Source organism: Lasioglossum baleicum, chromosome 5 (assembly GCF_051020765.1).
Source record: "Lasioglossum baleicum chromosome 5, iyLasBale1, whole genome shotgun sequence".
NCBI lineage: Eukaryota > Metazoa > Arthropoda > Insecta > Hymenoptera > Halictidae > Lasioglossum > Lasioglossum baleicum.
In genome coordinates, this window is record NC_134933.1 from 10,443,700 (window position 1) to 10,470,611 (window position 26,912).

Here is a 26,912-nt window from a genome sequence, read left to right on the forward strand (position 1 = left end):
TTTCAATTGTAATCGTCAATTGGATAATTGTTTAATGATTAACTGCTGAAACTTCGAAATGAAATACGGAATCAAAACTGTATGAATATTGAAAAAAATGTAAACTGAGTTTTTCTTGAGACATATTTCTGTCAATTCTCCAACTCCGCTCTCTGTCTCTATCTCCCTCCTTATTACGATTTATGGATAGACAGTATGGCGATTAACTTCATCAATCGATTGAATCAGTCTCCAATTTTTCAATGATTACCTTTTTAATCGTACACATTAATCAATCAATCTTGATTAAAATTTTAATCGATTAATGCCCAACTCCGATAGAGTACACGCGGAATTAGACTTGGACTTTTTCATGAAGAATCGCCCTGTCCACACGCAACTTGCATCACCATCCATTATACGCTAAATAATTCAACAATAGTCCACTCTGAGTGCACATGTACTCAAAGAACGTTCAAAGTCAATTTTCTCGAAAATGAATCGTGCGATGAAAAACTAGTAAACCACATATCCGACTGACTTTTTCGCACCGAATCCATGAGACAGTCAGTACATCGAGAATTTTCCCTTTTATTCACGCCGTCTAGAAAGAAGAAACGTCGTTTCCCGTCGATGCGAAGCCGCTCGAATCCAAGAACGGGAAGAAAAAGCGAGCAGAGGCAGCGAGACCGCGCGCGTTCAACCATCCTGAAACCGGAAACGGAGGGAAACGTTTTAATTCCCGTGCGCTCGCGCATCTCCCGTCTGTTTTCACGGCACGCAGTCCTCAAAGAGCACGTAATCCACCCTCTCTCCTTTTTTCCTCTCTTTCTCTCCCTCTCCCCTCTCGCTGCCAAACGAGCGATAACACGTGGACGCTGCTTCATTCCTTCTTCCTCGCACGAAAACGAGAAAAAAAGAAACGTTCGGGGCCCGGAGACCGACTTTCGCATTAATTAAGTTTAACTGCTTACGGGCGCGACTGTAAATTTCGAGCGTCTAAATTAGAGGCGCGGATTGCGAACAACGTCGCGGAAAACGAACTCTCTCTCTCTCTTTCTTTCTCTCTCTCTCTCTCTGCTCTGCTCTCTCCTAGCCTCGAGAGCCGAGGATATACGTCGGCGAATTTGCATCGCGCCAGAGGAAAACAGCTCTAATTCGAGGAGTTCGCGCCGCAAGCCGTGGGTTGCCTCGAAATTATTAAACGCGACAATCGTTGCGCTTCTTTTCCGTCGCTTAATGAAAAACCGGACCGCTACCGGGCTGATCTCTGTCAGAACAACGTCGCCATCTTGCATTCTCCCCTCCCCAGATTTTTCACAAAACGAATTCGGGTTTTCGTATAGTAGTAATTATAAGGATCGTTGAAGTGAAAAGTTCTTCAGGCGCATAGTGAATAAGTCAGATTCGTCACGCTCCGAGGTGAAACGCTATTCGAGTAAACTCTGGGGAGCCGAGCTTAGTCTTACAAGGGAGGGACCCCAAGTGTCCGACTTCGATTTTGATAATTTTTTGTGATATGATGGTATATAGATCCCTAATTATGTATGCAAAATATTAGGTGTGCTTACTCAATAGTTTTGAAGATGTGAACAATTAAAGTTTCATACCTTGTTGATATACCATGAATTGAACTGTAGTTTAATTGTTTATATCTTTAAAACTATTGAGTAACTACACCTAATATTTTGCAGACATCATTAGGGATCCATATACCATTATCTCACAAAAAATTATCAAAATCGAAGTCGGACACTTGGGGTCCTTCCCTTGTTAGATGCACAATACTGGTCTGTTCTTTAATTTATAAAGATGACTTAATTCTGATCATTTACAAAGAAATTGATGTGGATTTAACTGTTGGTGGACATTCATAAAGTTGTCTCCAGTTAAAGCATTCATAGGTTCGTTTTTTATCGCTCGGTGTGTAAGTAATATTGATTAATTAGTTTTTGCTGAGCATTGCGAAGAGAAGCGGTTTCCAGTGGTCTGTTTTTATCGGCGGTCGTCCAGCTTTATTTGGTATATTTTCATTAAAAACGATCATAGAACGGGGGTGGAGATATCTGCGTTCGAAGTGCCGTGCAAGAGATGGCTATTATTTTGTGTTCGTTTCGCCTTCGTTTGCACGCTTACTATACCAGCGCCTTCGTATATCGAGTTGCCTCCGTTTGCACGATTTTATTGGCCTCCATTGAATTCCAAGCAATTCCTGTCGCGAAACTCTGGGGATAATAAAAGATTCATATTTACGATGGTGTACATTGGAAATTCTTAAAAAGCAGACTCGCATGGTTCCTCAAATCGTGCGGACACCACCTGTCGGATCGACTTGAAATTTTGCATACAGATGCACCACATACATACCGGTGAATCAAATTAAGGGTGAATTTATAGTGGAGCTGCGAGCATATCGATGATAGCGGCGCGGTGAAAAGAAACCAACATTCGTGACAACATTTCGACACATATGTACTAATGAAAAAGTACATATGTATTTTCTTTGTTTTTCTTTTATTTTTCACCGCACAGCTCACCTCGCTGCTCCACTATAAATCCACACTAACGTATAAGCGTAACAAACAATACGGAGCTGAACGTTTAAAATTTAACCATTGAATTTTATTTTCAAATCGGGCACGAACTTATGCAATCATCTGATACCTCCACGCTTTCCGAGTCTCCATACCCCCGAGGTACTAACACTGTGCGAGGAAAGACTGTACCTACTTCTGAGGAAACTCTGCCAGCATTCAATGAAAATGATTAACCAACGAAAAATGCGATCATCCTCTCGATCCCGCGACTTCAAGTTGCCGTATCGACTGGAAAGTTCGCGCGCGTCAAGTCAGAAGGTCAAACCAGCATCGAGTCTAGCACAACATCCCGAGCAGTATCCGTGTTCTGGCGGTAACATCGGGAAATGTCATCGGAAGTCTTGGCGGAGCTTGTCCCACTTTGGACGCCTCGCCTTTCTGTCCGGCGGGTGTAATTAGTATATTCATGCGGCTCCTGTGGAACAAGGGAGCGGATAATCGAGTTGCCAGCCAGCGGTCGGCGATCCCCTCGTAATGACGCATTCAATAATCCGGCGCAACCTGGAATCCGTGGTGTTCTCATTAGGCGTGCGAGGGGGGTGCGGCGACGTACATACATATACATACATATATATATATATATATAATATATCGGGCGCACGCGCCCGTGGCTAATAAATCGGAATCGGCGTGTTCAATCGTGCCCGAAATACTTAGGCAATCGATGCCACGCGAACACGAGCCAGCCTGACGGCTGCCACCCTCTGCAACCCCCTGTAAAATGAATAATTAATATATTCAAATGGAACACACTTAAACTGTGTAGTGGCACTCGTACGACAAGGGCCGACGCGACGCTGCGTTTCCGGGGCCAAGCCTGCACCCCTATCTATCCAAATATCCATTACACGCAGCCACACGCGCACACAACCCCTAATTTCAATTCACACGTAGCTGTTTCGCGTACAGCTCGATCCAAATTACCCACGTACCTTGATCGAAAAATTTTTTTCGGGACTGAAACCACAACAAGCTTGAAGCCGGAATTCTCCTCTTTCCAACGAGCCCTTAAAATTGGAAGTACGATTTCTCCCGAACCTTCTGCAACAGTTTGAATGATAAAGTGTAACTACACATTTTAAAAACACAACACCAGGAAAAATTATACAGCGAGATCCGTCGAAAAATCTGGTATTGTAATCCGCGAACTAGCACGCGTTGTCCAATCTGTGTCAAAGCGTGTCGGAATTAAAAATCCCTGTTACAACCGGCCGATCGGTGGAACACACGAATCTAACACAGTAATTACTGCGCTTCGGAGGCTGCGGGATCGGTCGCAGAAGCGGTCGTATCAGTTCGCATTGAAATTAACTGGGACAGTTTCGAGCAATTCACGCGTCGTGCTTTACATGCTTCGGCCTGTGCACTGCTGCTTCGTGAACATCCGAGCGTAAGCTGTCGGGGTGGCGCGCGCGCGAGTGCTCGTCCGCGTTCAATATATTCATATTCGAAGTTACATCCCCGCTGGCTGCTTCAATCTCGCCGAGAGATTGAGCCGAGATACCGCTCGTATTTCAGTCGAGTACGTACCGTTGTAACGAAGTTCCTTCAAACTCATAATAATGCTCCGGTCGGTTGAATTTTTCATCTCACCCCCGCGAACCTGGCCAACACCCGGTCACTTTTGCCACGAAATCGTAGAACTTTCGGTAGAATTCATTTACTACGACGGAACCTCTTTCACATTTGAGCTAAAAGGTTGTAGAATAATGCAGAAATAAGTAGAGAACATTCCCTGTAAATATTGACCATGTGAATAATTTCTGAAGGTGATCTCTCGTGAAGGAGTCCCGTTCTGCCTGTTACGACGTAGAGGTTGAGACAAAATCGTAGAACTTTTAACAGAAATAAAATACAGCCGCGAAACTTCTTGCAAATTAAAGCTGGAAGGTTGTAGAATAATGCAAAAATAGCAGAAAAAGTTCCCTGTAAATACTGACCACGTGTGAATATTTTCTGAAAGCAACCTCTCGTGAAGGAGTCCCGTTCTGCCAGTTACGACATAGGGGTTGAGACAAAATCGTAGAACTTTTAACAGAATTAAAATACAGCCACGAAACTTCTTGCAAATTAAAGTTGGAAGGTTGTAAAATAATGCAAAAATAGCATAAAAAAATCCCTGTAAACATTGACCTTGTAAATAATTTCTCAAGATAACCTCTCGGGAAGGAATCCCATTTTGCCTGTTACAACATAGGGGTTGAGACAGAATCGTAGAACTTTTAACAGAATTAAGATAGAGCCACAAAACTTCTTGCAAATTAAAGCTGGAAGGTTGTAGAATAATGCATAAATATCAGAAAAAGTTCCCTGTAAATATTAACCTCTTGCAAATATTTTGTCGAGGTGACGTCTCGCGAAAGAGTTGTTTTCTGGAAAACGTTACCCTCGTAGAAATAATCATCAAGTGGAGATGAGCGGGATCTATAGGCGTTAAAAGAATCTCATCTCGGCGCCCTTTTATTTTCAGTGTTAATACGTAGTTTCGCCTTTTTATTACATTGCTCCGTGGGGATCTTGGCTCCGTTATCCTTTCCTCAAGACAGGATCCTTCCTCCAGGGTTGTTTTATCGAATTGGGTACCTTCGACACAATGCCAGAGGCCCACAAAAATATTGTGGACATTATATAGATGGAATTAATCTAGAAAAACAAACCTGTCGTAAGTGTTTTAGGGGCGTTGTCGGAGCGAGAAGTACCTACAGGGGATGATGGTAGATTGAATACTAAAGCGTTTAGGGCCTGTAAAAATATTTGGGGTCCATTATGAGACTGTCGATCCTTCAGGAAACTGGAGAAAATTGTAGCTTGGTCGTTTTAGAACCTATAAAACACGGGATCATGGGGAACAATCTTCTGGAATGGTATCAAGGTGTCTGGGGCTGAGATTATAGTCGAAGAAGGGTACATCGATTTCAAAAATAATTTAAAAAATTGTAAAAGCTGTGTGGGCTAACTCTAGCTACCTAACCCTGAGTTGCTTCCCTTAGGGATACCCTCGGGCAACCGTGTATGCTGCAGGAATATTTGACCGTGGTATTACTGGTGTTTGAGTGGTCTAATTGTTGCTGTAGTCTCCAGAGAAATCCACGACACACGTTTCTTTGCAGAACAGTGTTCGATATAGAGTTCTGAGACCACCTCTTAATTGAAGCAAAGACTATTAGTGTGTACAATTTCTCTTTTCCCAACATTTATTCAAATAGTATTTGTATATGTTTAATTTTGCATTCAAATATTACCGTATAATAGCTACATCTAATCAAAATAAAACAATAAAATCCAGCTGGAAGCTTGTGTAACATTCAATTCTAACTATTGGTTCAATTTTAAAAACAGCTATTCTATGGTAAAGACTGACCGAAAATTAATTTCATCATTTAATTAATTGCATATTTCACACTCTAACGACACGAGAGGAAATTCGGTGTGCTAGTGTGTAGAGCTGGTACTTAGTCAACTTCAAGAGTATTAAGTTCGACTAAAGGAGTTCCTTTGACCGAGTCCTTTTAGACCCGAGTCTCCAGCAAATTATTCCCACGGAAGTATCCTTCGTGGAACGTATCGGGTGCTCGAGGAATATATTAGACCGCGCTATTATTGGCGTTTAAGTTGTCTAATTAGGAATTGTTTGGCAGCGTGTTTTCGAGAGGGCGGCTGCTCGCAGCGCGGTAGACCTCCGAAACTTCGGTTTATGAAATAGTTCGGGAACCGGATCCTGCGAGAATTTCTCGCGTTCGACTGCCGATTAAAGTATTCCACGGGCCAATAACTTGAACCTATTCACCTAATTGGGACATCTATGTCGAGGCGCCACGCTCGATTCAAGGGGGGATTAATTAAACATTATACATACTGTCGACACTTCTACTGCGAATGCTATTCAACGCAATAGTATATTTCCAAAGCAACAGCACAAGTTAGACGAAAACGAAGCAAATCATTCAAGCAAAACATCGTGAGGCAGTTGTGTGGATATGTGTGGCGAGAATGAGAACGAAACATAATGAGTGAGAGATGAAATGTACGAAATGAATTTGGTTGAACGGAATAAATAAATGAGTGTGCATATAATGTGTGAAAATCAGTTATGAGAATTGCTGTTTTTATTGTAAATGAGATACAGTGAGTGTAAAAAGTATTCCTACGCCCTTTAAAATCGAATATAACTTTTTTACAATTGTACCAAAAGACCTGATTTGTTTATAATCAATTAGAAGCATTGGTTTACGAAATGGTATGCCAAAAAGATTTTCAAAAATTTACAATTTACAAGGTTGCATGCAAAAATAAAGAAGGCATTTTTTAAAACTTTTTTATTTGACACGCATCGAAAGTTGTACGATTCCGTGGATTTTAAGCAGAAACTGATCGAAAGTCGTGTAAAACAATGATTTTCATAATTTTTAACCGCTTGTACCTCGTGTTACAATCTGTTAATATGTAAACAATATGTTAATCGATTTCGATGAAATTTTCAGCATGTGTGTAACTACTATAGATCTACAAAACACATATTGTAAATTTTCTTTAAGGACCCAAATAAAAAAATTTTTTAAAATGCTATTTCTATTTTTCCATGCAACCTTGTACATTGTAATTTTAGGAGAATCTTTTTTGCATATCATTTTGTAAACCAATGCTTCTAATTGATTATAAAAAATCAGGTCGTTTGGTACAATTATAAAATAGTTATTCTATTTTAAAGGGCGTACGAATACTTTTTACACTCACTGTATGTAAGTATGTGTTCAATAGAAACAAGGGGGTTGAATGTGTAGATATGTGTGGTAAAAATGAGAACGAAACATAATGGGTGAGAGGCAAAATGTACGAAGTAAGGTTGAACGAAATAAACAAATGAGTGTGCATGAGGGAGTGTTCTGTTTGAAAAATTTGTCAGTCGTTAATCGAACATCGTTTGTATTAATTCTAATATGTTTTGTTAAATACATGGTTCGTTTATAAACATTGATCATTCCATTCACTGCTTGAACAACAGTATCATCTCTAAAATATTTATCTGTGTAATGCAAAATAGAATGAAACTCTATTTTCCACTGGAAATGGTATTCCACGGTGACGATCCACGGTCGCAAGTAAACAAAATCCCGGTTTCATTTGTTGCAGGTCGTTGCAGCAGCGCCGAGGTGTCCGCCGGCACTCTGGATTCAATTTCGCGGCGCGGAGGATCGCAGAACAAGCGTGGACACCGATGACAGCACACCTGCGAGTGTTGTCGGTGAGATTCAACCGAGGGACACAGGAACACAGGAGAGCATGACACCGTTGTTCTACTAGCAATCCTCGCAGGATCATCCTGGACCGATCGATCCGAAGCGGAGCCCCGCGAAAACCCGTTTTTACCTTCGATAGACATCCTTTGATCGATCGATCGGTATCCTCGACGGACTCTCGGTGCGATCAGCGCGGAGGATCGTCGCGAATGATGATTTCTCATGAAGTCATCGGCTAAAGTGCTGTTTGGGAACGCACCTCCAGTGAATCTGACAAATTATTACGAAAACTGTCAAGGATGGGATTCATTTAACGCTAAATGATTTAATTCTTTTTATTTTGAACGTTCTTCTTCATAATTCAGTCAGAATTTCCTGGTATTTTTGTTGTAAATATGTAGTGCATATAATTCTTTTTTAAAGTTGTATGGTACTTTCGTTGTAAATATATCGATGACCTTCTCAAGGTGACTCGTGCTCGACAGCAAACCCGAAGGCCACTGTAGGCGTGTTCCCCAACCATAACTTCCACCAATCAGCTCTCTATGATGATTGGCAAAAGGAGAGAGATCGCAGTTACCAAAAGTGGGCCATTATTGTACAGTCTAATTTAGCCTGGACGCTCTAGAGCGCGTGACGTTCTTCAAGATTATAGTGTTCTACGACGAATCCGTGAGAAACGGGACCGGTAAGAAGGAACAACGGGAGTCGATAGAGATGTCTTCGATAAAGATCGAGAGCGATCCCTTCGGGAGATTGAGCAACGGCCACGTGAGATCCTCGATTGTGTGCGTGTCGTTCAAAGTTCCGATCGTGTTTCTTCCGAAATTGCGATAGTGTGCCGAGCGATGAAAAGAGAATGCGGTTCGCAGGTGAACATGTGTGGCAATCGGATTTTATGTTTCGCCAATTCGGCCTGCAGATCACGAGTGAAATCGGGCCCCTGTCATTACCGTTTCTGTTTAACGAGCCGGATATTGTCTTCGCGCTCAATTTTCAGCCCGAAACCCGCAATAGGAAACATTTAACGATGGCTCGAATTGTGCACGCATCCTAATTAAACCACCCTCATACAACCGCGTCCGGTCGGTTTCACCCCCCGGATCCCGACGGATTTGGTTTTCGGCGGACCTGCGAATCGAAGAATGCAACCTGCACTGGAATATTTAATTGTAATTTGGAATATTTCATTAAAAATCAGAGTTACATACAAACAATCATTTCTTCCCAGCCCCTCTCGCAGATGAATCGATCTTACCTTCGGGAATCTTCAAAAACTATTCCAACAGTATATTAATAAATTCGTGCAAAATTTCAAGTATTTTTGTGTAAAGAGGAGGACCAGAACGTATCTATTTGAAAGAACATACTCGAAGAGGACTCCCAAGACCGGGAGCAAATAATCAGTTCATCCACAATAACCTAATACTTACATTTTCCGGTGGCTTCGCCCGTAATTTTCTTTCCATTACCACCATCTGTCTGCTCCTCTCTCCTCTGCTTCATTTTTATTCCTTCTTTTTTCTGCTCTTATCTCCCACGCATTCTTCTAGCTGTTCCTCTCTCCCTCCCCCTACTATCCTCCGTTCTATTCTCTGTACCAGAGACAGCGGATAGTCGCCTGTGAAGTATTTTCTACTTGAAATACCAGGATGTATTATCGGGATAGCGAGACCGTTCCTTTCCGAAACCATTGTTTTGCGAAAGCATTTATTTTCGAAAACGACAACACCCGGCGCCGTCGTCCCTGAATATACCCCCCTTATTCTGCACATTTTTACAGTTGTTGAATTTATTTTCCTTCTTAACTTGTTAAATAGGATGAAAATTGTTCTGATGTGTTCAATATTGGATTCTTTTATTTTGGAATTGCATCGTTTCACTTTTTGAAGTTCAGTGTTTATAATCTTTGAGACATAAAAACGTAGAATCTGAATTCCAACAAATTAGAGTGAAGTAAATTGATTTTCTTTCTCAACATGTTAAATAGGACGAAAAAAATATAACACCATTTTCAAATTCTTTTAAATTCACTGTTTGAAATTACAGCTGCTCGTTTTTGTCACAAATGCATCAAATAATGCGTCTAATTATAATTCTTTAGTATTCAGCAACACCATGAAAAATCGTAACGAATCGCCAGCTCTATCCGACATTCTCCATTGATTCCCCCATGAGCAATTACCTTTCTGTCCGAATCGTCGATCGAGTTCTCTTTCGCGATCGCCGGCAAACAAATTGCCAGGAATTGGCCATCGAGGTTGAAGCACCGAACAGAATCGAGCGGAATCGAGCGGAGAGGAAGAAATACGATCAGAAAACTGTTGGCCTTGAATGGGCGAAGGGGATCCCCTTCGACTCTATAAACCTCGTCGAAAAGGAAACGGCGAAACGATCCGTGCACAGACCGCCCGCGAATGTACATACGTGTATCGTGTATCTACAGTTCACTCGATTCGATTTGAATTATTCTATAGTAAGAAAGAGAACGAGAGAATGTACGCGCGTGCCTGTGTGTGTGTGTGTGAAAGAAAGAGAGAGAGAGAGAGAGAGATTAGCGACGGGAAACACCGACACCATTTTTCCTTTTCATTCTTCGCAATAAGGGGAGAAGCGTCTCAGAAGCGGAACGTGACCCGGGACAAGAAATTGTGATGTGCGAAAACGTATCAGAGCGAGCGTGGCTGACGGGGAAATTTTATCTATACATACACACATATACATATATATATATTATACATAAATATATATATATACACTAACGTGCACACCGTGTATCCGGTTGTTGCGCGCGGACCGACAGAATGCCGTCGTTCGCCAGCGTTTGTTCCGTCGAATGAATTCGCGCACTGACACTGTTTCTATTGCACAGTTCGGGAAAATTCGGAAACTGGTTTTTATATTTCAAAAATTTAATTTAGTTCTCGGCTGCTTTAGAAAAAGGAGAAGCGATTAACACCAGAGAAATTTAATTTCAATAGAAAAATTATTTTTCGTGGGAATTATAATTTCAATAGTTGTACGAGGAAGTTATTAGGTGTGCAAATAACTTCTTTCCTCTTTTCTCCAAATTTAAGATTTTATTACATAACATTACATAAAATGTAATAAATCTTGTCTGGTGACTCCCAATCTTTCTGCCAATTCTAATTCACCCACATCGAACATTCTCCGTCCACCTGAACGATCGTCGTCTTCCAAATTAAAAATTTCCAGTTTTAAATCTTTGGTACCATTTCTTGCATGTTCTGTAAAACACAGCGTTCTCTTCCAGTGCTGCGCAAACCATTTCAGTAGCTTCAACAGCTGATGCTCTAAGCTGAAATGCAAAGAGTAAGCAGTGACGGCAAATGATGGTTCTCGCACGCCATATTGCTTGAAATTGTTGCATAGGACTGGAAACTATTAGAACGCTCATCACGATTCTTCTTAAAACTAAAAGAACGGTCTTTCAGATGGCACCAAAATCGGGAAGTAATTCGAATTCAGTCAGAAGTTGTGATCGTAGAAAATAAAGGGGAAGGAACTTATTTGCACACCTAATATAATACGCGCTTTGATCAAAAACTTTCATCATTTCCCATAGGAAGATCTTCACCATTTCAATAATTGTAAAAAAAGACTTTCCAATTTTTGATTTTTGTATCTGCGCAGTACTAATTACACAGTGACAGTAGAGCTGATTAAGCATCTCGTGCAAACATGCGATTCGAGTGTCAAAGGAAGTGAAAAAGCTGAAGAGACGAAGGTTTGTCGTTCCCCGCGCAGGAATTCGACGCGTACTATAAATAGGGCCGATCGATCGCGATAAGATTATATTTTTATATGTACATAATGGCGTTCCTTCTTGTTATCTAACACGTTCAAGTGAGAAACGGACAAAAAACCGAGGAGAGACAAAAGAAACCACTATATCGAGGCGGTAGATAGAGAAAGAGCGAGAAAACAGCAGCAGCAGATCATTCGCCAGGCTCGTCGTGAATGAGGAAGAAACGATCCCCTGACGAAAAAGCGCCGCGAAACGGACGAATTGCTTTGCCCCATGAATGTTTCATAAGGTGGTATGAGAGAGGCGCACAGGTAGGAAGCACCGATTTTCGAGTACAGCCTCGGCACGATTGGTATTCGTCTGATGCTCGTAATATCCTTATTTCACGCGAAAACAGTCTCGTTTGTTGCTGATACCTCTTCAACCGTCTCTCCGCTCTCTCTCTCTCACTCTCTCCCCTTTTCTACGTTAATTCCTGACATTTTTAATATACTCTGATTGCCGCTTTCCTGTTCAAACGATTCCTCGGAGATCCCAGGAACGCGGGAAACAATTTCGTCGAAGAATTTCGAGAACGCGACTCCCGGCAGTATTACGATCAATCGAATCGGTCGCTCAGAGGAAACGGGACTGGTAAAAATGCTATGATCGTGCCCATTAGGCCTTGCACGATTATAGCTTCTGCAAACCTCCATCGTACCGGGAGAATATTTATTAATTGGATTTTTCTTCCATTTGTGCAGTGGAAAAATCTTTGAACAGGCGAAACAAATTTTTCATTCGGTTGTTAGAGATCTGTGAGAGTTTGATTATTATTATCGTTATTAGGATGTGTATCGTTCAATAAAATACTCTTTATCACACGGTATAAAGTATCGTCGCATTAAAAAACGATTGAGACAACCTTATTTTCCTTATGACCCAGTGGAGAACAAAGTAACGAGCGCCGACTAAAAATTTCTCTTTGACGAAACTTGTGTCAATCTCGCGAAATGCATCGTTCTAATTACCTTTCGGAAAATGACACTCGTGCTTCCATTTCGATGTTTCGAGCGTATGTTAGAAATTTCCGTTTGATCAATCGGGATCCGATTAACTTGCCAAACTTGCAGCTCCCTTCGTCCGCGGCCGAGAAAAAAAGAGCTTTCGAACTTATCCCTTTTCGAGGCGCTGCCGATTCGATTACAGGGTTCGGGGACGAGTGAAATTTGAGGTGTGCGAGCAGCCGTCTAAAATTGTTTGCAGACTCGCTCGAGAAATTTAATCGCGTTACAAGATTGTTCGAGCGACGTCGAAAATAAAACGGACGAGCGCGAAATTCCCCGTAGAATCTCGCGAGGGTGATCAATCCGAGAGGATACGGAAAATATTCTGTGACAGCGTTCTCCCATTCGGGGACACGCTCTCGAAACTTTCTCAGATCCATCGTTTCGCTTGATCGCGCTTCATATATTTATCAAAGGCTTTCGCGTACCCGGTCATCGAAATTCATTCCGGAATTGTAACGGAATTAATTAATCGGCGAAAGTTGCTCGCGAATCGCGTTCGAATATGCGCGGAGAATTTACCGGGCACTTGGCACAATGAAATTTCGGCGACGACCGGTTCCGAAAACTGGATTATCGCCGTGTAGAAATTCGTTTAAGCTCCGGGCCAAAGCTGAACGCGCTCCGACGGATTAATGGCTACAAGGGTTCCCTTTTTACTAAAAGGAAACGCTGTGCATCAAGACTTGTCCCAGTATCCATTGCAATTTATTTATTTTCGGCACTCGCAATATTCGACACTGCATCTTAAATTGCTCGTGAACGTATCGACTAAGAAAATGATTGATAATAATTTTTTCCTTAACATCAAAATATTCGTTTCTCTTCTTTACCCTCGATTTACTTTCTAATAAATTCTAAAACATTTACCGGCTAATAAATTGTTCAAAATCAATTTTGATAACCAACACTGCATCTTAAACTGCTTGTGAACGTACCGACCGATAAAATGATCTTTTAAACTAATCTTTTCCTCTACATCTGAATATTTGTTTGTCTTCTTCATCCTTGATTTACTTTCTAATGAATTCTAATAAATTTACTGACTCACATCAATTGTTTAGAATCAATTTTGATAACCAACACTGCGTCTTAAACTGCTTGTGAACGTACCGACCGATGAAATGATCTTTTGAACCAATTTTTCCCTCAACATCTGAATATTCGTTTCTCTTCTTTATCCTTGATTTACTTTCTAATAAATTCTAATAAATTCACTGACTAATACCTTGTTCAGAATCAATTTTTTCTTGGCGTCTTTGTGCTTACTCTCCATTTGCTTCCCTAACGAAGTTATTAATTATTACGAGCACCCAGGATCACACCTCATGCAACACAACTCCGAAACGCCATCACTCTCTCCGAGGAAAGTCATTTGTATGCATATTAGAGGATCACGTTCATAACCAGTCTATCATGTCACTAATCAGTCGCTAGGAATAAAATTTCGTCCAATCTCGTGACACAGTTTCACGATCCTCAGCGATGTTGAGTCACGCGTACGCCCACCCCTTATCGTACTGTGTCGCTGCATTGCGAACATAATCTGGTTAGGGGTGTGACAAGCCCTGGGAACTATGCTGGACACTGCCGGCGCGGTTCCCTTAACGACTGTTCAAAGGGCCTGCAAAAGCGGACTTTGCAATCGAAGTTTTTTCCTGAAAATTGCAAATTACACTGTATAAAATGAACCATACGACATCATTGTAATTGCTAGACTGCGAATTTTATACATTTATGATACAAATTAATTCGGGGAAATCAAGTTTGCATAAAAATCCGCAGTGCAATAATTACTTTTTTTTTCTTTCCATGTTACTTTCTCCTTGAGTGACAATTTGGCAACTCTGTGCACATTTCACGTGACCCATCATGTAGATGACGTCACTGTGAATATTCGCAAAGATCTGTGGGATCTTTAACGCGTACTTGCGCCACACACGTCGGCTCGTTCGATTTTACGATCTGTTGACGACGCTGGCGTCCAACTATATTCATTCGGCACGATGGTCACACGTTCGATTCCTAGGGAGGACGAACATAATCACGCGCGATAAGAACGCCGCTGAAAGAGACCCTAGTGCCATTCCGCGTTACGATTATAGCGATCGATAAACCGCGAATATTTTCGCGATTCTCAAGTTTTCTCCCGGTCGAAGATGCTCGAAAATCTTTATGAAACTTTTCATATGATTCTCAAATCATATTTCATTTTTTATTAAAATCATTCTTCATTTTTAAAGACTACTTTTTATCATCGTTCAATGTAGAATTGTTTAATTCAGAGACCATGATATATTACATTATATAATAAATTTTAATAAAGTCTAATTTAGCTAGCATCACGGTAACATGTTTCTAGCTTACTTCAGCTGGTAGTCGATCGGTCTCTGAGACCATAAATTTGCAAAATATCTTCAGTCAAGCCAATCATGTTTCCCATTAATATTTAATAGATTTAATACTCTTTTTTACCGAGCTAATTTACCTGACGTATCAGGATAACAAAGTACCCACTTTCTGTTAGAAAATCGATCAACCCTTGGCAACGTAAATTTTCATAAACATCTGCAGTCTAGTAATTATGCTTTTCCATTAATATTTCCGAGCAAACAGCAGGTGGCATTTAATTTAAAAAATCAAATGAATTTGCAGGAGAACGAAGTTATCGATTTTATACTTTGTTCTACGCAAAATTGTGCACCTTCCACACCGGCAAAAAAATGAAAAATTACATGGATTTTCGTGATACTGGAAATCTGAATTTAATTACCGCGATGGGGTATATCCGTCAATTACCATACACACAAGAAATGTTCAGCATTCAATTCGGAAGAAGAATGAAATTATCCTTCGTTTCCCATTATCCTCGCGGTGTATAATAAAATTATATTGACAGGGTGAATGAAAGAAAAGAATGGACTGGCTAACTAACAATATCTCGCTGGCCTCTCTGCGAACAGAAAGTAATTTTGATGGGATTTTAAAGCAGTAAAAGGCAGTGGGGATTCGATAAAACGAAGTGAAACAGCCTGTGTACACTGTGCAGGTGTTCCCACCGAACCGAAAAGAAATTTCGCCGGCCGAAAATTCCGCGAGAACACGCAGAGCGACGCGTGATGCATGCGTCGGGATTTCGCGAAATTGTGCTGTCAGCGGCGTGTCACCCAAAAATCCTGAAAAATCCCGCCCCTCGCGGACAAAAGTGTCATCTTTTTTCGCGGCGTCCGCAGCCGCGTCAAACAATCCGCGCGGTTAACCCAATGTCCTCCACCGTTGGTCGCTCGATTTCTTCTGGACCGCGATATTTATTCTACCCTTAAACCATAAACGGAACTGCCGGGAAAAAATAGTACACGACGAGTTGATTTAGCAAAGTAGTGAACGATAGATTTGTTGATGGGCTAAGAAATATTTAGACGTCCCTGCTGATGCTCATATTTTTTTATTATCATTTCAATACATTATAATTAGACTGCGGATGCTTAAATTTCAATTTTCAATTTTCGTGGGCAAATCTAAAGAAAGTGGAGTTACGTAAAATCTTATTTTCAGTGGTAGTACTCTTTGTAGTTCTGAAATAAATGAGAATCGTACTAAATTCTGTGAAATTTTATAGTCTATCATTTTTTGAAAATTTTCTGAAGCCATCAACGCCGAAACATTTCCGCAGTCTATTTATATAATACAGTACAAATGATAAACAATCGTGAATGGTACTTGTTCATATCGATTCCGGAGCTGTAAATCCCGGACCACAATCGCCGTTGATGCTCCGCGTTTTCCAGTGTCGCGCGGCAACGTTCCGTTTTTCGCGTCGCGGATTTTCAGTTTTTATTCCGTTTCCGTTGTTGCGCGCGGACACGAGTTAAGCCGGATTTTCGCGACCCGTTCAAACAGCCCTCCCGAAAACGTGCAAATATTTTTCAATGAGCTTCGCCCGTCCTACACTAGTACTCCACAGACTAGACAGCTCCTTTTCCAGAGAGGCTTCATGCCAGCTAAGACCTTACTGCTTCACAACCAACCAGCTACTTTCAGGACCTATTTCGGAGGCAGGAATTTATAGAATTGATTTACAGATTTCATTTATATGTTCTCTACATTGGAAAACATTAGCAAGTACCATTTTGATTTCATAATATACAGTGGGTGCACAAAGTATTCGTACACCTTTTAAAAACTAATAACTTTTTTATAGTTGTACCAAACGACCTGATTTTTATTAATCAGTTAGAAGCATTCGTTTACGAAATGATATGCAAAAATTACTTTCCAAAAATTATAATTTACAAGGTTACCTGCAAAAATAAAAAAGGCATTTTTTAGAACTTTTTTATTTGGTCCCTTAATTAAAAATTTAAAATATATGCTTCGTAGATCCAGATATGTTAGTTATACAAGCGGTTAAAAATGGTGGAAATCGTAGTTTTAAACGACTTTTGATCAGTTTCTGCTTAAAATTCACAGAATCGTACACCTTTTGATGCGTGTCGTTTTTCCAGCGTCAACCGATTTCGATGAAATGTTCAGTATGTGTATAACTAACAGAGATCTACAAAACGTATATTTTAAATTTTTATATTAGGCCCCAAACAAAAAAGTTTTCGGAAATGCCTTTTTATTTTTGCATGTAACCTTGTAAATTATAGTTTTTCGAGAAATCTTTTTTGCATACCATTTCGTAAAACAATGCTTCTGATTGATTATAAAAAATCAGGTCGTTTGGTACAATTATAAAAAAGTTATTCTGTTTTAAAGGGCGTACGAATACTTTTTACACCCACTGTAGGTCCTTTAATAACAAAAAATCGTAATTATGGACGGGAGTGTGTACAATCGGAATAGAAGTTTTCACTTCGGTCGTGCGATCTTATGCGCACAGTATTGATCTATTTTTACGTTAATGGTCAGTGGGTTCCATTAATATTTCCTCGACGAACAGTTGTTACTTGCCTCCGAAGTTTGTTCGTGAGCTTTAGCATCCTTTCGCCTAATCGTCGGCGAGAATGGCGCCGGCGAACGCGACCAGGCAACCGCGAACGTGGACGAACGATAGAAACGAACTCGGTATTCGTAATAACGCGATTCGGCGGGACCGGAAGCACCTTTCGGTCAGATGGAATTGCACATTCTTCGGACTTGCTGCATCCAAGTGCATTCCTCGGACCAGCTTCTCCTCCGACAGAGAATTTGGTCACTACCCGAGTGCCAATTTCTCGAGGAGAGGAGCACAGCTTCCAGTTTCATTGCCCGGCTAACTGCCGCGAAAGGTAATTGAAAATTTTTCACCGCGGCGAACAGGTAGGGGGCGTGGACAAGATCGGACATCTTTGTTCGAAACTCTTCCGAGAACTAATCTCGACCAATTGCGGACCCTCGTTCCAAAGCTGTTTTCCTGACCGTTTCCGGGAAAGTAAAAATTCAATTGCGCCCTCTACTACTCGGATGTTTGCTCTGTAAACGAATTTCAGGAGCAGTCTGGAAGATTTAGATACGATGTAATTAATTTTTAATCCTTATAGAATAGATCACAGTGATGATTGTGCGAGTATCAGACTCATAAGGTTTTTTGAAAATGTATTACATTGTACGTGTCCTTTAAATCATTAATTTTCATTAAATTATGATGATTATGCAAGTATCAGACTCTTCAGTATTTTTTTGGAAATGTACTAAATTGTACGTATCCTTTGAATCTTTAATTTCCATGAAATTTCATTAAGAATCTTAAAAAATGTCAGGTTTTATAATTTATTATGTTATATATTTAATATATATTTTATTATATTTTTTAAAATAAATGGTTTAATGAATGTCTTTCATAAATCTAAAATATTTGATTAAAAATATAAATCTACATGAAGATCCACAGCCCAACAATTGCATCAAACTTAAAGGTATATTTTCTGTTACATTTTTTGGTTGAAAAATAATTCCTCTTGTAGCAGACAAGCCTTAATGCCAATTTATTTTTAATTAAATATTGTTCGTGGAAAGCACTGAATGTGGATGATATTATTGTTCGAAATTAATTATGCCGAATGATTAGAATATAAGCAGATTTTTCAATAGGACAATCCCCGCAGTGTATTTCCGGATTCGCTCGCAGGAAGCCAACGCAACCCGGTTCATTTTCAATGCACGAAAGCTCCCAGTTATTCCCGAGCAGCAAAACGAACGAAGGTATACGGAAGTTCGAACTTAGAGCGGCGGGTTAATTATTTCGAACATACTTTCGCACTCAACAATCACGGGAATTATGGTCCACCGAGCGTTTCCTGCGTCCGTCGAACCGTTCGCTCGCTCACGGAATTGCGCGAACTTCAAAATAATGGTGACGAAAGTGCTATCATCTGCCAAATTAAACATATGCTGTCTAGAATATACCACAATGCACAGGTGCGCTGGAAATCCTAAAAACTTCATTATGCCACGTCCAAAGCAAATTAAAAGTGCGAGGCAAAATTCTTCTCACCTGGAATCTCATTTTGCAGTAAATCATTCTAATAATACGAAATATATGATGGAGTATAATATGTTTTATCCTAGTCACAATTTCAGAAAAATTCAAGTTTGAAATTAATATATGAAAATAGACCATTAAATTTTCAATTTGTATTTTTTAAACATAATAACCCGAAGAAAAATATACTGTATCTTGTTACATTTCTTGTTACAGTATCTTGTTAAATGTATTATCATTATTTCACATAGAATCGTGTATGTTTTCGACGTTGCAGAGTTCTTCAGAAATGTGCCAGCTTGAATAACTGAAAGAATTATAAATTGAGTGATCTCGCCGATTAAATATTGCTAAAAAATCTTTAATTATCTTCGAGTAAGGGAACCAAGCGAAAGTTGTTCTTGGAATCGCTCGCCGTGGAACAGCAAGGGAACTTCGCTCGAACTGTTCTTAATTCGCTTAATTATTCCTGCAAATTGTTGCAAAGTTTCGTCAAGATGGTCCATCGTTGGTGTATCAAAATCAAAAAGGAACAGGAGGGAAGTTCCGAGGAATCTGAAGTAGGCAGGAACTTTTTTGTTGAGCCTTGTCCGAACGTTTGCTAATTAAAACAACTGTTCTTTAAACAAGTGGTTCTCGCGATCCCGAGAAAACACTGTCGAGGGTGTAAGAAAGGAAGAGGGTGTACTTGAAGTAATTCAAAGAGACCGACTTGAGCAATCATTTAATTTATAAGTTCTTGGAAGACTTCCAATAAATATGTGATGTTAAAATAGTCTGTCACGAATTTATCTTTAATTCTTGAGTTACAATGAAATAGGAACACTTTTTAATAAACTTTCATCATTATATATGTGCGCAAAAATCGGTGACCTACCAACAACGAACACAGTGCTTCCACCTTGATCAACCCTCGCACGTTCCATAATTAAAAATTCACCCATTGTCTTCTCTGAACACTATACAATTTCTAATTTTTCTACGATTGTGTAGTGATTTAAATACATTTATTCGAAACACGAGACTTCATATAGAACACAATTGATGGAATTACAGTGTAGAATAAAAATGGGTGAACGCAAAATTATCTACGATGCAACTATTGGATGATTGGAAAAATTCGTGTTCAATTTTCAGAGACCTTCTTTATACAAACACCAGCTTGTAAAACGTTTGAAAACAAATGTTGAAATTCTAATATTAATAAAACAGTCGTTTGAGAATGTACCTAAATCGAACACGAGGTTTCGCAATGATCTAAAACTTTTCTGGGACCGTGTGAGGGTTGAGAATCGAAATTAAGGGTTGCAAAGGGGTGAAGTTCGACTACGAGCTAGCGATAAGTTGTATAGTTGTTTATATATATATATAAATTTACGGAATAAGATACAGAAATAATACCTTAAAGTCCCTCGCACTAATCGACATCACGCAGTAACGGAGCGAAGAAAAGAAGAATAAGAGATCTTCGAATAAAAGACGAAATAAATCCGACGCGGATCGATTTCGATCACGATCGATCGAAGACGAACACAACCGCGTCAGCTGTATATGTAAAACAATTGTGAGTTATTAAATAAACGAATCGAAAGCAACCCAGACATTGTTATTCCTACGAGAGTCGCCGCGGATGTTTAAAAAAGAAAAAGAGATCGCTTCGATTTGTTCTGGAAACGGAGGCGGCGATTCCCACGGGAACGTCGGCTCCTTTTCATTTTTCTCAATTTTCCCGCGATTGCTGACGCCGTTCGATTCCGGCCGATTCATCACCGCGGATTTCTTATTTAGCTCTTATTATAGTTTGATCCCGGCGAGCATCGAAAATTGCGAGCTGTCCGGATTAACTTATCGAGGTAAGTGCACGGCTGACGTTACCGTAATTTGACGTCCGAGTTTTAACAATCTCCGATCGATAGTTCGCCCTCGAGATGGTGCATCTCGATTTATAATACGGAACATTTCCATTTTTCCAATTTAATCGTCCTCGGGTTCACTGCACGTTGATGTGACATTTTTATTGTGTTTGTTGCTCGTTCTATTTCGCAGTGAATCTTCTCCAGGTTAGATTTATTCAGAGAAATTCTTTTAGACAGAAATCTAGCCGTCTGTGTTGACAGATTTCAAATGTCTATTTTTTAGAAAATTACCTTAATGGTCTAGCTTTACAATAACAAACGCAACTACGATCCTCACTTCTGAAAAATAAAAAATGCACTAGAAATCAGGTAACTAAAGGGACGTCCATTAACAAGGGAAGGATCCCAAGTGTCCGACTTCGATTTTGATAATTTTTTGTGAGACGATGGTATATGGATCCCTAATAATGTCTGCAAAATATTAGGTGTAGTTACTCGATAGTTTTAAAGATATAAACAATTAAATTTACATACCTTTCCGATGTTCAATTACCCGTGTAAGCAGGTTGCGTGAAAGTTCAATTGTTTATATCTTTAAAACTATTGAGTAACTACACCTAATATTTTGCAGACATCATTAGGGATCCATATACCGTCGTCTCACAAAAGATTTGCAAAATCGAAGTCGGACACTTGAGATCCTTCCCTTATAAGAGGTGTCATTTTTAATTTCGTGCTCTTTTCTCTTTTTGAAGACTAGAGTTGTCACTCCTCGACACACGTGGTTAGTAAAATTGTAAAATTGTCAAAAAAATGGTAAAGAATTGTTCATTGTAAAAAAAAAACAGCTTCTTCAATCATTTAATTGACACTTAATGGAAAACCCTGTATAATATCTAGTGAGGACCAGAATAATTTGGCAAACACGAAAGAGCGGCAGAATAGGCAGACAGAATGGAAGAAATTCTGGCGAGCAACACTCGGCCGCGGAATCTATTCTCCGTTTCATTTGATTCATTAACTAATACCTCGTCGAGGAATATTTATCATTGCTCGTCGGCGCTCGGCGCAGTTTGCACAGTTGTTGAATCCGGTAAGTTTCCCTCCGTTGTCGTCGGATGTACTGTCGCGATCGTCTGCTAACTATATTAATCAAATACATTCGAGTGGCAGCCGGAAAGAGAGAGCGTGGGAGATAGGGAGAGGGAGAGAGAGGGTACGAATGAAGCACGTAAACGTGTTCGAGTCCCAGTCTGCTGGTAAAATTACCAAGAGCGTTTCTTCGTACCGTCCATGAAGCTTTTTTATTTTTTATTCTGGACGGCTTTAAACGTGCGCGCACGTCAGAGCGAGAGAGGAGAGAGAGAGAGAGAGAGAGATTGTTAGACCGAAGTCGAGGAACTTTTAATTGAACGCGGGCTGTGAGAAAAAAATTGAAAGCCGAGAGCTGCGCTTTTCTGTCGATCTCCCCCCGCTGGTAAATTATTAATGAAGTCGGATCTACTTCGATCGAACTTCCTAGGTACGCAGCTGTTAATATTTAGACTTATTATCGGCATTGGGAAAGTGCCTTGTATTTTTTCAGATTCAGTTGCTCGAGGTTACTTGATTTCACGCATTAAAAATGAATATCTCAGATGAAAAAGTAGAAATAACATTTATAGAATGTAACTGTTGTATTATATTCAGCTCATTAGGATTATTAAGGGCAGAAATAAACGTCTAGGTAAATGATGATTAGTGTGGGCGCAGCTTAAAATTGCAGGGAAAGTCGCTTCGGCAAACAGGCCGGTACAACTATAATCGGGCTGCGAATCCTTAATACGATGTTAAGCGCATAACGTGTTAAATGTTGGATGTATCGTATTTTCGATCGGCTCGTTCATCACAGCATTATATTCCCGGTGAATCGCGTGAATAGACGCATTACAGCCGGGATTATCGTCGGGGAAACGAGTCGTCCGGTTTTTAAATGGCAACGGCCCCCTCAGTGATCGTATAACACATATTGTACCACAATTTTGCGTCGCTACACACAGGCACACACTCGGATCCTGCTCGCTTCGACTTCGTATTATTATAATAACGTGTTTATTACTCCGCGGCGATAATGCATTAATAATTTCCGGTGTAACGACCGGGCGCAGCTGGAGTCGCTGTTCTGCCGAACTTTGAGGTATGTTCACTGATTTACTGCTCGGAGTTGGCGAAGGTTTGTATGTATGTGTGTGTGTGTGTTTGATATTCGATGCTTAAACATGGCTATTTCGATAGTACGATGCAGAAGAGTCTCAGCAAATTCGTATTTTTCTCCTGATCGATTCGTTTGCGTAAAATATTCTCGAAATTAGAGTGCTTTCACTCCTTAAGAGGTCAGGCGTGCTGCAAACGTCCTTCCCTGGGGAGGGGATCGTTTGAAAGTTTATGGGAAATTACGTCCCTGATAAACTGAACAGCAGCCTTAATTAATTTATGAAAATAGGTTGTCTGCTTTGTGATAGAACTTTGTTGTTCGTTAACATCTTTTTCTAAAACTTTTACCTGTTTAATCCACGATGTAGTGGAACTTTTCTTATCCAAACCATTGATATCTACACCGATTCGTTTACAACGCGATTTAGCGTACAATCCTGATTGATTCGCGTAAAAAATTCTCGATTTCAAGCCTTGAGAGGTCAGGCGTGCTGCAATGCTCAGTTCGCACGTCCTTCTCGTGGGGAGGGGATCGTTTGAGAGTTTATGGCAAATCGGCGCCGAATTCCGCGACCCTTTGGTCGTCCGTGATTCCGAGTCGTTCGCCAGGAAGATAGACTGCCGATCGATGTGTTCTGCTCGCGGAAGGATTTAATGCTCGCACGTTCGGACGTGCTCTTTTTTTCCTGGCGGTACGTGGACGCCCGAGCCGATTTGTCCGAGATCGAGCTAACGATCGATCGATCGCGTGACAGTCTTGTTAAGTCCGGCCGACACGATATTTTGCTCGGCTCGACTTCCATCATCGAGGCCCGTATGATTTACGAAGGCAATCTCGGCCCGACACCGCCGATTCCATCGAAGTATTTTTTTCGAACATTTACTAGGGTGGCGACAAACTTCTGCCACTACAGGCCGTTCAATTTGATCCTATCAATGATGAATCGGACCGACGCGATGATTTTATCCTGCATCGTCGGTCGCTTATCGGCGGATCACTCGATTTCCGACGATTTTGCAAACTTATTATGCCAAGGAAAGTTTTCAACTTTATTTACTGAAAGTATTTACGTCTCTGATAAACTGAAGAACAACCATAATTAATTGATTTATAGGGTTGGGTGAATCGTGGGGTAGGTCGTGTACAACAATTCGACACGAATGTAATTAATTTATGTTAATAATTAATGCATGCTCTATTATACAGTGAATATATTTGAAATAATCATTCGATCCAACATGATCAATTAGGGATGAAATGAATTAATTTTTGCATATTACACTCGACGATGTATCCTTTAATTAAATTGTAAACGACATTAAACAATGACCGATCTAATTGACTGAACATTGTATAAGATAAATGGAAACAAATATAATTAATTTACTTAAAACAATCATGCGATCCAGCAAGATCAATTAAGGATCAAATTAATTCATTTTACAGCTGGCAGCGTCCTCTAATTGAATCCCAGATAATATAAAGAATATATTGAATTGTCAATTAAATAATATATTTAATCACGATTGGTTAAATTGCAATTATTGTTGATTTATCTGCAAAAATTATTGCCAAGGGTGGAACAAACGTCGGCGCAAAACTATCCTCGAAAGGCAGGAGGGTAGCACGTTGACCGGATTTAACCCGCGAGCCTCTGTTTTCCGGCGCTTTTTCGTTTCTTTAGGTTCCGTTCCCATGTTGGAATATAAATGAAGTCCATATAATACCATTACGCGTTTCAACCGGCCGCTAAACCCCATTATTTTTATTCCCGAACGTACACAAACTTTCCGTGGCTTGCTTCGTTGGATCCGCTGAATTTTCATTGAATACGCAGCCCACCTTCGGCTTCTAGGCTCGAGCCGGAATAATTTTCCATGGAGTAGAACAATCATTCCCTGCACAGGGTATCCCATTCAAATTTATCCCAGATATACCAAAAAATTAGAGATACAATCAGAGGCGACACTAGGGCGGTACCTTTGATGTCAACTGGATTTAATATGGTTAGTTCGCAGCAATATCTAATAATTAGAATACTATTTATTTATTAACATCGGTTTTCAAAGTATGTATGTTAATTTTACAAGATCGGAAAGTGAAAAAAGAAGATATATATGTATAATAATATGTAAAATGATAACTGTGGGGCGTTTTCATATCGAAAATAACGTTTTATAAAATGCCAAAATATTTTATACGCAATTTCAAAGACACCAAGTGGTCAGCAAGCGTTGCTGTTTGTCACATAAACAACACAACCAGATAAAAGGCAGTGTAAAACTACGGCTAATTCGAGAGCATCGAATGCTGCAGCTATAAACAATCGCAGTGGCCCCTAGATGATGAATAATATTGTCAATATTCGCTTCAATATTGACGAAGGACCATATTGATGGAAATATTGATCGCCTAGGAGCGTATCGAAGCGTTCTATCAATATTGAAGAACGTTTGAACGTCTAGGAGGTTTAGTGTCAATATTTCCTTCAATATCAGTTGCTTGTGAGACCGGGAAGTGAGAACATGGCTGACCCACCGAGCTCCTCTCCTAGTGATCTGGGTTCCGTTCGCGATCGGGATTTCACAACCCTGCTTATAGCGGCATATCGTGATTATCCGGAATTGTGGTAAGTGAAGTCAAAAGATTATTTTAACAAAAACAAAAAAGCAATTTCGATGCAAAAAATTTGTTGGTGCATTGAAACAATGTAAACCAAACTTTACGGTTGAACAATTAAAAAAGAGAATATTTTTGCCAGAATGAATATTGGTGAGAATACTGATGCGTTTATGTTGAAGCATATTGATGCGCGCTTCAATATGTAGAGCTTCAATATTGAAGCGAATATTGACAATATTATTGATCGTCTAGGGGCCACTTTAGAGAGCGAGCGAAACAAATTTTCGTCGACAATGGAACTCGATCGTTTCGTGTGAACGATCCGCCATTCGTGGGATACTGCCGATAGAAATCGGAGGATGTATTTTTCGGGTTTTCTCTCCTTTTTTAGCAGGAAGTAGCGAGTCCCATTTTCCATAGGTGATCGTTCAATCGTCGTGAATTAATGCCTCACGGTCAATTACGCGAATAGACACTTCGCGAGCTATAGCGAACGGTATACAGGGTGTCTCAGCTGAAGGAGGCCACCTAAATATCTCCTTTATTTTTAATGGCACAAAAAATATTTATGGCATAATTTAAATGGTATCGAAGGAAGAATATCATAGAAGAACAATTTCTTCTGTCCGGTTATTTATTCATAGTTTTTTCAAGGTCATCGTTATTTTTTTTTATCGGGAGAACATTTTTTTTATTCCATCTTATAGCGGCTGAAAAAAATACATTTGAATGTACTTAAGTCATTAACAAGATGGAATAAAAAAAAAAAGTTCTCCTGATAAAAAATGACGATGACCTTGAAAAAACTATGAAAAAATAACCGGACAGAAAGAAATTGTTCTTCAATGATATTCCTACTTCGATACCATTTAAATTATGGCATAAATATTTTTTCTGTGCCACTAACAATAAAGGAGATATTTAGGTGGCCTCCTTCAGCTGAGACACCCTGTATAGCAGTGATGCAGCCATCTCGCGGGGGATGAATTTCACCGGTGTTCGATCCTGCCATTTTTTTTCTCTCACTTTCTCCATACCGGTTTCAATTTCGTTCCCGATCGACGGCGTCGTTTCACTCGGCCAGCGCCATTTTCCTGCTCTTTCTTCACAGGCATTTTTTCTCCTCGTCGAAAATCGCGGACGATT

General features: G+C 40.1%; 1 protein-coding gene across 1 annotated transcript in view; it reads left to right on the forward strand.

The window, feature by feature from the left end:
• The window catches only part of LOC143209156 (uncharacterized), a 321,762-nt gene extending 295,439 nt beyond the window's left edge, over window positions 1-26,323 (forward strand). Inside the window, exon 12 of the mRNA XM_076424475.1 lies at window positions 7,707-26,323. The gene's annotated coding sequence lies outside the window, so the exon portion shown is untranslated. The remainder of the gene's footprint in view (window positions 1-7,706) is intronic.
• The last annotated feature ends 589 nt before the right edge of the window (window positions 26,324-26,912 follow it).